At 40.4% G+C, this 12,437-nt stretch overlaps 1 protein-coding gene and 1 long non-coding RNA gene across 2 annotated transcripts in view; one reads left to right on the top strand and one right to left on the bottom strand.

Moving 5' to 3' along the window:
* The window catches only part of LOC135502518 (uncharacterized), a 476,607-nt gene that overhangs the window by 350,291 nt on the left and 113,879 nt on the right, over positions 1-12,437 (bottom strand). The window lies entirely within an intron of this gene.
* LOC135502523 (uncharacterized) lies at positions 1,518-10,944 on the top strand. Its single transcript, XR_010449786.1, has 3 exons — positions 1,518-1,614; positions 9,141-9,281; positions 10,360-10,944. It is a non-coding gene; the product is annotated as an uncharacterized LOC135502523 (long non-coding RNA).

The raw sequence follows: 12,437 nt of genomic DNA, 5'->3' as shown, positions 1-12,437 counted from the left end.
GTAGGTTCATTGGTTACTGGTTTAACTCTCATTGTAATCAAATAGTTATTGGGTGGTAAACAAAAGGCCAGAATTTCAAAAATTAACCTTTATTATGAAAACTAGTTATTAAGCAATTTTGATTGATATTGGCTGCAAAACTCTGTAAGTCCAAATGCGTTATTTTTGCATAATTCAGTAAGTCCAAAAAATCTGTGTTTGCAAAACCTGGCAAGTCCATCACTGGAAAAATATGCATGAAAATGTAAGCAATGTACTCAAATTGGATTAATAAAAGAGCAAATTCATGTCTGTGAATAGTTTTGAATGTTGGTGTTGTTTGCCAGGGGTCTATAGACCAGAAACTACCGAACCGACTGTCCCTCACTTGGGAGGCCAAGCCATCCTGCTGTGATAAGTGAATGAAATCAGTACTGGGTACCTCAGAAAATTTCTGCACAATTCAATTCAATGCCTTCCCATAAAGCCAAACTTTTAAAATCCAATTTATTCATCTTAATTTTGCGTAAATTCAGCAGAAATTGACAAAAAAACGCTATTCTACAGCGAAAGCCTTGCGAACGAAGGCGCCGCCATTTTGTGCGTCATGTGACCTGCAGTTCATCAGTGATTGGCTTTCAGGGACTTACGTGTTTCTGCACCAATATGGTGGTGGCGTTTACTGGGTTTTGTAAACAAACTGGGTTTAAGGTAGGCATTTACGGTGGGACTTACGGGATTTTGCAACAATATGATTTGACTAACGTCATCTACATGCCAAAAGCTGTACATTGGTACAGCTACCTCATTTTTCATAGGAATGGCGTTTACGGGGTTTTGCGCCTGAACCCCTCATTTCAAAACAGAGTCAGTTGGTCACGTGTTGCCAATGATAAACAAACCGCCATGGAGAAATACTTCTCTAAAACGTATGGCAGTTAGGTTTTTTTGTCGTGAACGACTAATTTTCGAAATTTTGAAAACAAGTATTAAATTTCTTCTTCATATCCTCACGCTTGTTCGTATAACCACAAAATGTATTTTAGGGCTCTCAACTAAATTACGTGAAAATTTGCAAAAACAAAAATAATAAAAACGATGCTAAAATCGTCAAACATGATAAACTCTTTTACGATGATTATTGTGAACTGTTAAACTAAAGGTACGTTACAGATGCATACCTTACAATTTTAGGGAAACTGGCCATTATTTCCCTTTCCCTGTTTCCCCTGTGGTCACACCAGGCCAATTGATGAAGCATGTCATCTCTCTTCATTGCCCATGTTCGTCCGCCACATTATCGATGTTCCGAAGCCATTTTTGGAGGAGGTTTTAAGTGTATTTTTCGATGTTCCGAAGCTCTTTTCGAGGGGGTTTAAGTATGTTTTCTCGATGTTCCGAAGCCCTTTTCGAGGAGGTTAAGTGTGTTTTCTCTTACAGGTTGAGCTGAGATGATCGATAACTGATTGTTCCTTCTGGTATCTTCACGCGCCTGTGATCGCTTGTTGTAATGGCAACCGATGAGGGCAGAGAGAATTATTCGTGCTGCCTGGCGAGTGACACTGTGCGTCTTTTCTTTTCGATTGGAATTTTTCAATTGAGGGCTTCGGAATAATTGGATCTGATATTATTAAGGTTAGTGCACTTACATTGTCATTTTCATTTGATGTTCATTGGGATTTATTGCATACAACAATAATTGTATGCAATTGGAAATGTTTTGCAAGTTGTTTGGCGTGTTCGCCAGATAAACTGCTGCTTCCAAATGGAAGAATTCATGCATTTTTTACTCTTCTGTTGAGATATTGTAATAAATAATATTGTTGTTTTTGTAAAGATACGTAATTCTCAACTAGGCTACTTTTCTTTGTTATGGTTTCTGCTTGAAGTGCGCGTGTCTGGATGGGGGGGGGGGGGGGGCGAATGGTTCTTATTTTAGGAGTAAACGAATATTTCATATCATGCTAATTTCGCGCTAATCGTTTTTTCGAAAGTTTGACTGTTGTGTATTAGCCACTAGCTTTCAATAACGGTTATTTTAAAGGTTTTTGTCAAACAAATGATATCTGTCTTGGGGCAGTGAAACATTCGATTCAGTTTTCTCTTGGAGCTGAACTGCATCGGGAAATTCAAAACCAAACGATCAATTTCAACCAAGTACTACCCGGTGACATAAAGACAATTATATACTTATGAGTTTGAATCCAAAAGTATTTTAGATATTCATCACAAGATCACTAGATTTAGGCCACATGTAGCTGAAGTCAATACTTTTTGCTTTCAGATTGTTCGATATTATTACCGTTATTGGTTACCGAGCAGGTTTAATTGTGTGTCGTTTGCCATCGAACAAACTCTCTCCGGCCACTTCTAAATGAATCTTTCCTTTATAAGACCTGAAGTCCATTTGGTAGCTTTGCATCTGAACTCTTCAATTACAGGTAATGAGAGATTGGATGAGAAATTGGGAAGGAAAAGTACTCATTTCAACAACCTGGCCTGTGGCTAAAATCTGGTTTTCTTTTGGGAGCTGTATTGAAATTCAAAAGTGGTAAAACGTGTTTGTGTCACCTAATACCATTCGTGATAGATATTGATTTTCATGGCCATTCGACTTGATGGGCCGACCTTGTGTGAACTATTGTCGATTAATTTGATCAAAACCCATCATCCCGGACATCTTGTGGCTTGGCAAAATTGCTTAATCATGAAACCAAAAACATTCGGCAACCTTCGCGAGTGCTATTTATGTTCGGAAGTGTTCGGTACAGCTGCTCGGATGTTCATAGGACGCTGACATGTTGCTTGCTGATGAGCACAGTATTTGCCAGAGAAATCGATTGATTGAAATGTCTCATCACGTGACGTATAGCTATTTCCCGCAGATTCTTTACCGCTCTCTAAAACCAGATTGACCGAAAATAAAGAATCCAAAATGTTTTCACACTGTCTGTTATATATGATGTTCCAAATACATTTTCTTGATAAAATTAGCAAATAGATGAATTGTTTTTTGAAATAACGGCATCTCGGCTTTAGAAATCTTTCTCATTATCGCACGGCGTGTTGACGATTATATTGGGTCATGGCGTACGGTATGCAAATTCCTAGGAAGTTTTCTTTACATAGGGGCAGGTTTTGAGTCGATGATCATGCTTGATATGCTTGTAGTAAGCCGAGCGATACCAATAAAAAGGCCAGATTTGGCGATTTCTTACTATGCCAGCTAGCTGGTATCCGCTATACAGAAAAAAACGAGTGAAGTCGATGTCATATGATCATGTTGTCAGTCATGGAATGACGGTGAGGTGATGTCCGTCAAAATACTTGCTTTTTGCGCGGGCGTTTGGCGGGAAGTATCATCAAACGGTGCCAACAAAACTGGTCATGTGATGATACAGCGCCCCTCATTGAATTAATTTTTCCACTAAACTATACCTCAAGGAGGTTTTTTTCAGTAAAAGTCGAAATATAATACCCACACCTAAAATAGATACTTCCCCGGTAATTCCCTCAAAAGAGGTATGATTAAGCAATACGCAAATAGGGTGTCGTCTCTTGAAAGAAAGCTTTACGATCCGACGTAAATTTCAACCACAGTTCACCAACTCGTCTGTGAGTCCAACCCTGGGTGACTTTCTGATAAATTGAACTCAAACTCCGAACCAATTTGCCGTCCATGTTTATTTCCATCCGAGCACATTGTCATGAATATTTCAGATAACAACCGGGACATCACCCTTGTGGTATTGGCTATTGTCTACTGATAGCGTGCAAAGATACAGGGTGTCAATCAAAAGTGACGCTAGTTTTAAAATCGAATTGATCTTTTATGAATTTTTTTTTCTAGATAAAAAGATTTTGCAATGGAAAGAAGTAGGGGGGTTTATTCTAATGACATCAATCATGCTACCACTGAAGAAGGTTGATTAAATAGGCCATCGTCATCCCTGGTGAGAGTAAGACTTTCTTTACTGTGTAACTTATTTTTTGAATCATTATTATGATAGATATTTGGTAATGGGCATTTTCACGTACCAAAATTAATCGAAAATAAAATTGATATAGTCACAAGCCTGCATTCTATCCCAAATCATGCACATTATGCAATGTACATTACGCTATTTTGCCTATTAGGCACGCCGGTGTGCAAGGGATAGCAGTCCTAGGGCTGGTAGTCCGTGTAACGATAGCCCGCATTGATAAATGTTTTGGTTAGGGTTAGCGGTACAATAGATCATGCTGCTTAATTGATCAAATACAATGCTACCGGACTATGACTCCAGGGGGACTATATCCGCTGTCACACTGGCCTGTTTGAACTGCAATTCTATCGACGCATCAGGCCCACAGGAAAAGCCCCAACGAAACGTCCTCACAATGTGAGAGACTTTATGTTTTTTGAATGAGTCACGCGTATTAACTACGAGAATGGCCCATATATTATGTCTGTATCTGTTATTCTATTGGTAATGATTATAACAGTTGACCAGTTTACTGGTGATCATCAACTCTGGCGCAGTGATAGAAGTGTGGTGTGGTGGTCCTTTACCATGTATAATGTCAGTGCTTGAAAGGGCCGCAATTTAATCTGATCATGAATGTGCTAAAATCGCTCACCCACGTAACTGCCGGACTTGTGTCTTTTTTGTTTCAAAAATTTGGAAAATGTCGTCAACATTGTATTCCAAGTCTTTACCCAAAACACTTCTTCCCATAACGGAGTGCTCTTTGGTGTTTTTATACGCACTATTCTGTATAGTCTGAAAAATGGCAAGGTGATTTGGTTCGTAAAGCAGACGATGATTTGAAGCGAGGCGAGTTTTGCCCCATGAACAGTTTTAATTGGCTGATAGATATTCGCCTTAATAATATCAAACAGAAAGAGCACACTCGAAAATATTTAGGAAATCGTGACGTTTATTGCATTTTGATTTTGTTCGACTATTCTTGCTGCATACATTAATATATAAGATAAATATTCAATACACGTGCAATGGACGACAATACTGGCAGAGATGAGCTTGTATCCGATGTCTGCCTTGGAGAATCCATCAATAAAACGAGTGGCGTCTTCCACCCTGGAGATCAAGCTCAACACTCGGTTGCTGCTCGTGAAATATTCATCTCCATCCCTAAACTGGGTCCAGGAATGATAAGACATAATGAGCACATCGTCAACGTGACCCGCATCCACCGATGTCTGGGACAAATTGCTGATCAACACACTGCGCCTTCGAGATTAAGGACTTAACCTTGGAGCATGCACTCCTATAATTTATTAGTAAAAACAACTGATTTCGCCGTTGCTGTTTCTGTAAATTTGCCAAAAGAAATAGTGAAACTATCAATTGATAAGTTGTTCTCGCTAAAAAAGGTAGTGATGAATAATGATAAAGTTCTATTTCGATAGTTAAAACAACTTATTTCAACCTTTCTGGGTAAGAGAATGTTAGATGGAAGTAGGTCGTCGGTAGCGCCGCAACAGCTAATGATGCGGCCATGAAATCGGAGGTCATCAGTATAGCCCATTGTTGTCAAGAGTGAACAAAAAGATGACTCAGTGTTCGCTCTGTCTTGCTACCCTTGTTTGCCAAATACTACGCCGCATCGTAACTATCTTTGAGTGGTATCCTCTGGGGTATCATACGGAAACGGCAAAATATCATCATAAACCTCCTCGTAGGATTCGAAAATAGCAATGTTATTCAATGCTATCACATAGCTTTTCCTTACTCCGATCAGAACACAATCAGGACAGACTGATAAACTGTAGGTTATTGATATCCCGAGTTCAGACTGGCGATGTCTCCTCCAAGAAGGCTCTATCGCGCGGTATCTGTCAACGATCTATTGAAACAAAATAAACATCATTGGATGATAAATCAATGAAGGTACTAAGACTAAAAAGGCGAAGTTTCATAGTGGTTAGAAAATTTCATAATCTTTAGCTCTACCTTTATGTATGTTCCTTTATGGTATCCTTTCAACCCAAAGTTCGATCACTTCTGGATCCTTCGGTTTTTCAAGTGATTGATTCTATCTACATCTCTCTTTAGAATTCAAATGATTGACATGCACGTGATCGCACTTAATATTAGAGACACTCCAATTCAATTAGCCAGTGATTTGGACCAACACCGACTCCTGATCCGGTTGTTTTCCGATTGTTAATTGAGTGGGTGCGCTCTGCTCTGATTAGCAACAGACATTTTAATTTACACCCTCTGCCGTTGTTCCAGAAATCAGACGTGGATTAATGGACAAATCAAACAATCTGAACTGGTGGGTTCACAAATCTGGTAGTTCCTATTGTACCAACTGTGAAACTTGTAAAAATAGTTGTGAATCAACCATAGTTAGTTGTTCTAGCTAAAACCAAGTGGAAAAAAGTTACAAATAATTCTATAGTTTACCCAACGAATTTCACAGTCAGTACAGAAACTCTCAGCATAGTAAGAAATCGCTATGAAATAGTTAAATTTACTAATTAATTGAAGGGAGAGTGGATTCAAACATATCAAAATTGCTCCATGTTAGTGCTTCAGGGGGTCAAAATGTGAGCTTCAGTCAGATATGTTCCTATCAATTACTGGCAGCAGCATCCCCGAGACACGGACCGGTGTTGGTCCAAATTGCAGGCTGATTAATTCATTCACATCAATCACTGGCAGCAAAATCCTCCGAGACACGGACAGAAGAGAGGTGACCACCATCTTTCGTATGCTCATGACATTCCAGAATAGAGAAAACACCAAGATGAACCTTGGTGATTACTACAATTTACCTGGTTTTAGTTTAGGCATTCAAAATATATATAGGCCTACCGACCCCGAAGAAGGAGAAACCTCTCAGGCATTCACAGCCCAATAGATGAACCGGGTACTAGAAATTCAGGTTAAAATTTACAATCCCCGATTGGAAATGACGTAGTTTGATCGCATTCAACTATAAATCCATTGAACAGTGGTGCTTCGTTAGTCAACCGATGACCGTTTTTTGGGGTGTGATCGGGGATTGTAAACTCGTTCCCTGTATTCGATTTATTTCGACTTAAATCACGAAACTGAAGATATTTTCGACTTTCATGGCAGTTTTTTCGCGAGAACGTTGTTGTTTTTGACCGATTCAGCGGGGACCGAAACGGGCCGAAGACAGGTTTTGACACACCACATCCCTCAAGGCTACGCCCGTCGATGAGCTGTTACGTCAGCACATCTCTCTCTTGCGACGAGTACACCCCCTGCATCGAGGGATGCAACATCAATCCAGCAAGTCTGGCAACCTCCCTTTCGTGGTAAAGCATCCATGAACATTCTTCGGTAGCCACTCCGATCCATCAGTATCTTGGGAAGCCGTGCATTATAGAGTGTAAAATGTGTTCTTGCTCCAAGCTCCATGTAATATGTAAAGAGCAATCTCTAGTGAACTCACACAACTGTTTGACATGGGGGAGCCCCCCAAACCCCCGTCCTTCTGACATATATAGCCAGTACATTGGGGGATGAGTCCCCCCAACCCCCTCCCCGTTCTCTGAAAGTGACAGGTTTTAGTCAGTACATTTGGGGGAAGGCCCCCCCCCCAACCCCCCCCCCATTGGACTCTAAAAATAGAATTCCTTGGAGACGCTGGACAATAAGGCCCTATAAAGAAATAGTCCCCGGCCCGGTAGCTGTCTCATATCTGCTGAAGAAGCAGCTCTTTGTGGTGAAATAATAATTGAATGCATGTCATGACACCCAGGAGCTTTTTCTCATTTCTGAAACAGTTGCATGGTTGGAATGAATTTCCAAATCAGTCCGTCAAATCTCTATGCAATGAAAATTGAAATGTCACAACTGTCTCCACCGACGTTGTCCTGTATGTCCTAGCAGACGATTTTTAAATAAATGATGTGATTGATATACTTGTAGATTGGAATGAATTATTTCTTCAATGATATGAAAGTTGAAAACCCCCGAGTACGAAAATGCAGAGGCAAGACACATCATGCATGTCATGACACCCTGGAGCTTTTTCTCATTTCTGAAACAGTTGCATGGTTGGAATGAATTTCCAAATCAGTCCGTCAAATCTCTATCCAAATGGAACTTTAAGACCACTCTATATTTGTGCAGTATTGTTAAAACTGACTTTTTGAAGTAAAGTACGTAAATCGAGAAGAAAAGGACGTTTACTTCGTCTGCAATGAAATGTCACAACTGTCTCCGCCGACGTTGTTGTCCTGTATGTTCTAGCAGACGATTTTTAGATACATGATGTCCCACATCCGCACTTCAGGACAGTGGCGCCGGTGTGAATAAATCTACTTGCGTGAATGGTCAATGGCTCATGACGTTATGAAATAATTGCGTCACGAGGAAGGAAACAATGGGAATCATGGTAACTGTGGTTGCGGTGCGTCGTGAAAGCAGGATCGGCAAGCGCGGCCCGTATGGAATGCGACAAACTGTACCGGAACCAGAATTGTCATGGGTCTGCACAAATCTTTTCAGATTCGATGGACATGATGGATATATGAATTTTGTTTACACTTTATACACATACGTAACCATTACACTCACTACGTTGTGTGAGTTACTAGTATCCGTACATATTGTCAACTTGAGTGGGGTCTTTCTTGCCCAGGTATAGACACCAAAAACAAAGAGCGTGTTCTGTGTTTTACATATGATTGCAACATTAGATGCGCCAATGAGGTTTTCATCGGCATTTGTAAAACCTTTAGGATTTCCTTTCTTTTTAGCGAAAACGTTTTTTTTGTTGGCGGGGAATTGGTATATCTATGTTGGCCGAAAAACCTTGAAACTAATGTTTTCCAGAACTTTAAAAAAACGTATTTCTTTGGAATGAAAATATTGTCAAGGAAAAATATATGGTGCGACTGGATCGGAGTTGCAGTATTCAAAATCATTTTTTTCAAACAAATGCAAACTAAGGCATCTGATTTTTTCATCTAATGACAGAAAGATCCTTTGAACTGTCATTAATTCAGCAAATTAAAAAAAAAATCAAAGCTTCAGACGTCAAATAGCATATTGCTGCTAAATCTGGTTGTCAGCCACAAAGTACGCTTTCATCAATGACAGCCGTTGCCCGCGGTAAATTATGGTTTTGCCTTTTTTTCTAATCAGTATATTTTATCCTGTCTTATTTTGTAGACAAAGGGAAGAGAACAAATCGCAATGATATGGAAATTTGTAGGATTGTTGGTTGCCATGGTAACGATGGGCGCCATCTTGGCTGAAACCTCCTACCACAAGATAGATGACAAAATAGACAAATATATGTATGGATTCCCGGTAAGTGAAGCGCCTCGCAAACGAGTATTTTGTTAAAAAGGTGTATTGTTTAGCACCCATTCCAAGTATCCTGCACACAGAAAACTTCCACAAAAACTACTCTTTAAAGATCAGAGTCCCGGCCAGCCTTGACTTGAAACTGGCCACAGAACCACTCTCACACGCTGATGAGTCAAACGAGTTCCATCTAGTAACTGCTGGTGCTAAGTTCTATGTTTAATTCATCAACCAGATAGCACCTACTTATGCGCTGTCCACGCCACGCAGTTAACGCGATACCCCGCTCAAATTGGAAATACATGTTAATTGCATTGAGGAGTGAGCTGCAAAATGACCAATTTTTCAATTTAATGGCGGAATATCAATGTGATGGGGCATTCCTGACGTTGCATTTGCGTTAAACGCCACTGTTTAGAGAATCTGAACGGAATATATTGTCTCATAAAAAGTTTATATCATGAATGCTCGTTACACAGATTATGGTCCTCCAAACTGAATGCAGTCAGTTTTTCTGAATAAACAGTAACGTAAACAACTGCTCCGTGTCCATACAGATTCGATGCAAATGGAATGTCTCCTATTTAGATAAGGCCCATACTATAATCATCTTGTGATTCGTCCCAAATCTGATATCATTTCCGAGCAATCAAAAACAAACATAACTATTTGTTTGCTTGTTTTTGAGATCATTCGTAAACTATTCGAAAATAAAAGATAGCATTCTGAACTTCCAGCAGTGTTGCATCTGGCCTCTGCGCGATGTCTGGAAGCTGAACAATATCAGTACATGCACATCGAGGTTCAAGATGAATGATGGGACTCATCATAAACTCATAGCTCGAAAGAGAGCGCAGAAGAAGGCATCCAGAAGTTAGTGCCAGCCAGTACTCTCCTGTGCACGAAATGAAAAAGTCGAATAATGGGTGTAGCTCATTCTCCTGGACTAAGTTATTGCGGTGTTTTTATTTATTTGATTTGTAATAGAATGCCGAACACGCAGTGCGCGTGAGGCAGCGGTAGGCCTACAAGCATTGCGCTATTGTCCAAACTATAATCATTGTCCGTATCTTTCTTTTAGTCTTTCTGCTCCTGGGACCAAATGTGCAAGTCCGCCTACAAGAATTATTTCGAATGTAAGTGTCCTTCATACAGACCTTTCTGCACTAGCCAGGGAACGTATTACGATGCCATGTGCGCCCCGAGGTATGCTCTTAGCTGGATGATCTGGCTGCAGCCGCACCAGGGCACGGCGGATCTGGAGTGAGTTGTATTTGGGCGATCGCCGCGTTGACATCTTGCTTTGACTTGGTCAATAGCGCAAGGGAATGTTGGTGATCGTCGCGAGGACTGCTTCGCTCGACTTGGTCAATAGCGTGAGAGGAAGAACAGGGAGATACCTGTAAAACGACATGTTTCGTATTCTTAGTAACAGCTTGGATAATGGGATGGAAATGTTCGCGTTTCGTTGAGTGTTTTTCTGACAGAGCAGCATGGTCAACGGGTTATGCATTTGCCTGAAAGATCTCCAAGCCGGGTACAAAATTGTGTTTAAGAGAACAGACTCCCACCCTTCAAGTTGGCATTCACCTCATTTTGAAGAAGTTCTAATTGCTTTAGGATATCAAGTTGTAGCCAAAACTGCGGTACCTACATGTATGATGGTCAACCCTTTAGATACCCTTTAAGGCTTTTGAGAAGTGTATGTGCTCTAAATCTCTGACAGTCATTACATGGCCTCTTTGTAGACCAAATACCATACTCCGTTGTAATTCAACAGGACCGGACACTTTTTCCCGCAGGACATTTCTACTTTTACAACGGAACGTGGCCGGATATGAAAGTTCTCTCGAACTCAAAATGTACAACATTTGACATGAATCAGTCCATACGTCCATTACTGTGCGATCTTGCAGAATCAGACGGAAAATAATAATTTGTGTAAAGAAATAATTTATTCCTTGAGTTGTTAGAGAAGGTTTATTTCGATTTAATATGTTCCGGATTTTTATAGTCTTTACTCATTATCAGTTAAAACGTCGCCAAGTTGACGTGCGTAGTCAACGGTTTTAACGCTTTGGACTACCATTTATATACATGTAGTCCGTTCACATGAAATTCGGGTATAACGGGGATAGCTTGATCGAGCGGTGTGTCGGTGCAACACCTTTGTTTGTTCCCCATATGCCAGTGTTTCCGTACAACATACAGCTATAGAGATCGCAAGACATTTCAATGGGGATGACAAACACAGATAACCGTGTCACCGATGACACCCAAAGATGTTGCACCGGTACCGGACGAAATATATCTAAAATGTGCGGCATTTCATACACCCAATACTTCCCAAATCTCGCTGAATCTTGCTGATTTTCACCTTTGCTTTTCACCAATTAACAGATTAACAGAGCCAATTGAGAAATAATAGTTGAAATCAACTAGGAATAGCTTTTTGCCCAGTCTGTGACTTTGATACTGTGTTTTGAACAAGCTGGTTCACTCGGCAGGTCAAACTCTTTGCGTAATAATGACGTCATGCCACGTATGACGTAGTGCAAGTGCATCCCCTCCGTCATGACGTCATTTCCAGGAACGTTCCCAGCATCCGTTGTAGTTCATAGCAACACCAGCGATGGAGACAGGAAACAAAACCAAAACTCCTGTGGGTTATAATCAAGATATTCGCAAAGCAAGCGACGTTTCACGACAAAAGGCCAGGAAAGGTAACATCTAAACACTGCAAGTTCATTTTTGTATTAAACTACCGCCTTTTTCTAGTATTTTAGCACGCATCCAGCTCGCCGAGAGTCAAACAGGCCTTCCAATTCGTCGAGCTGGCCTGCCCTGAAAAAGGATAATTTTATTCAGTATATAATGTTGGAAAAACTGTGTTGTTGGAGCTTTCAGCAATTCACGTTTTCTTCATCTGGTAATAAGTTTCGTTGAGTATCATTTACATAAACGTAAAGTAAAAAATATATCGCCGGTTTTTGTCCTGGATAATGAACACCATCGGCGAAGGGCTTTGAAATTACGTCTTAACATATTAAAGTTTCGGCGTGCTGGCTTTGATATCCTATTTGCAGTTTTCACTCAAAATGTGGCTATTTTTTCGAGGACTCGTCTTCACCAAAGAGAAAGTCTGGGTATATTTAAGAG

The sequence above is a fragment of the Lineus longissimus genome, chromosome 18 (genome assembly GCF_910592395.1).
Source record: "Lineus longissimus chromosome 18, tnLinLong1.2, whole genome shotgun sequence".
Taxonomy (NCBI): domain Eukaryota; kingdom Metazoa; phylum Nemertea; class Pilidiophora; order Heteronemertea; family Lineidae; genus Lineus; species Lineus longissimus.
This window is presented reverse-complemented; position numbering and strand designations above follow the sequence as displayed.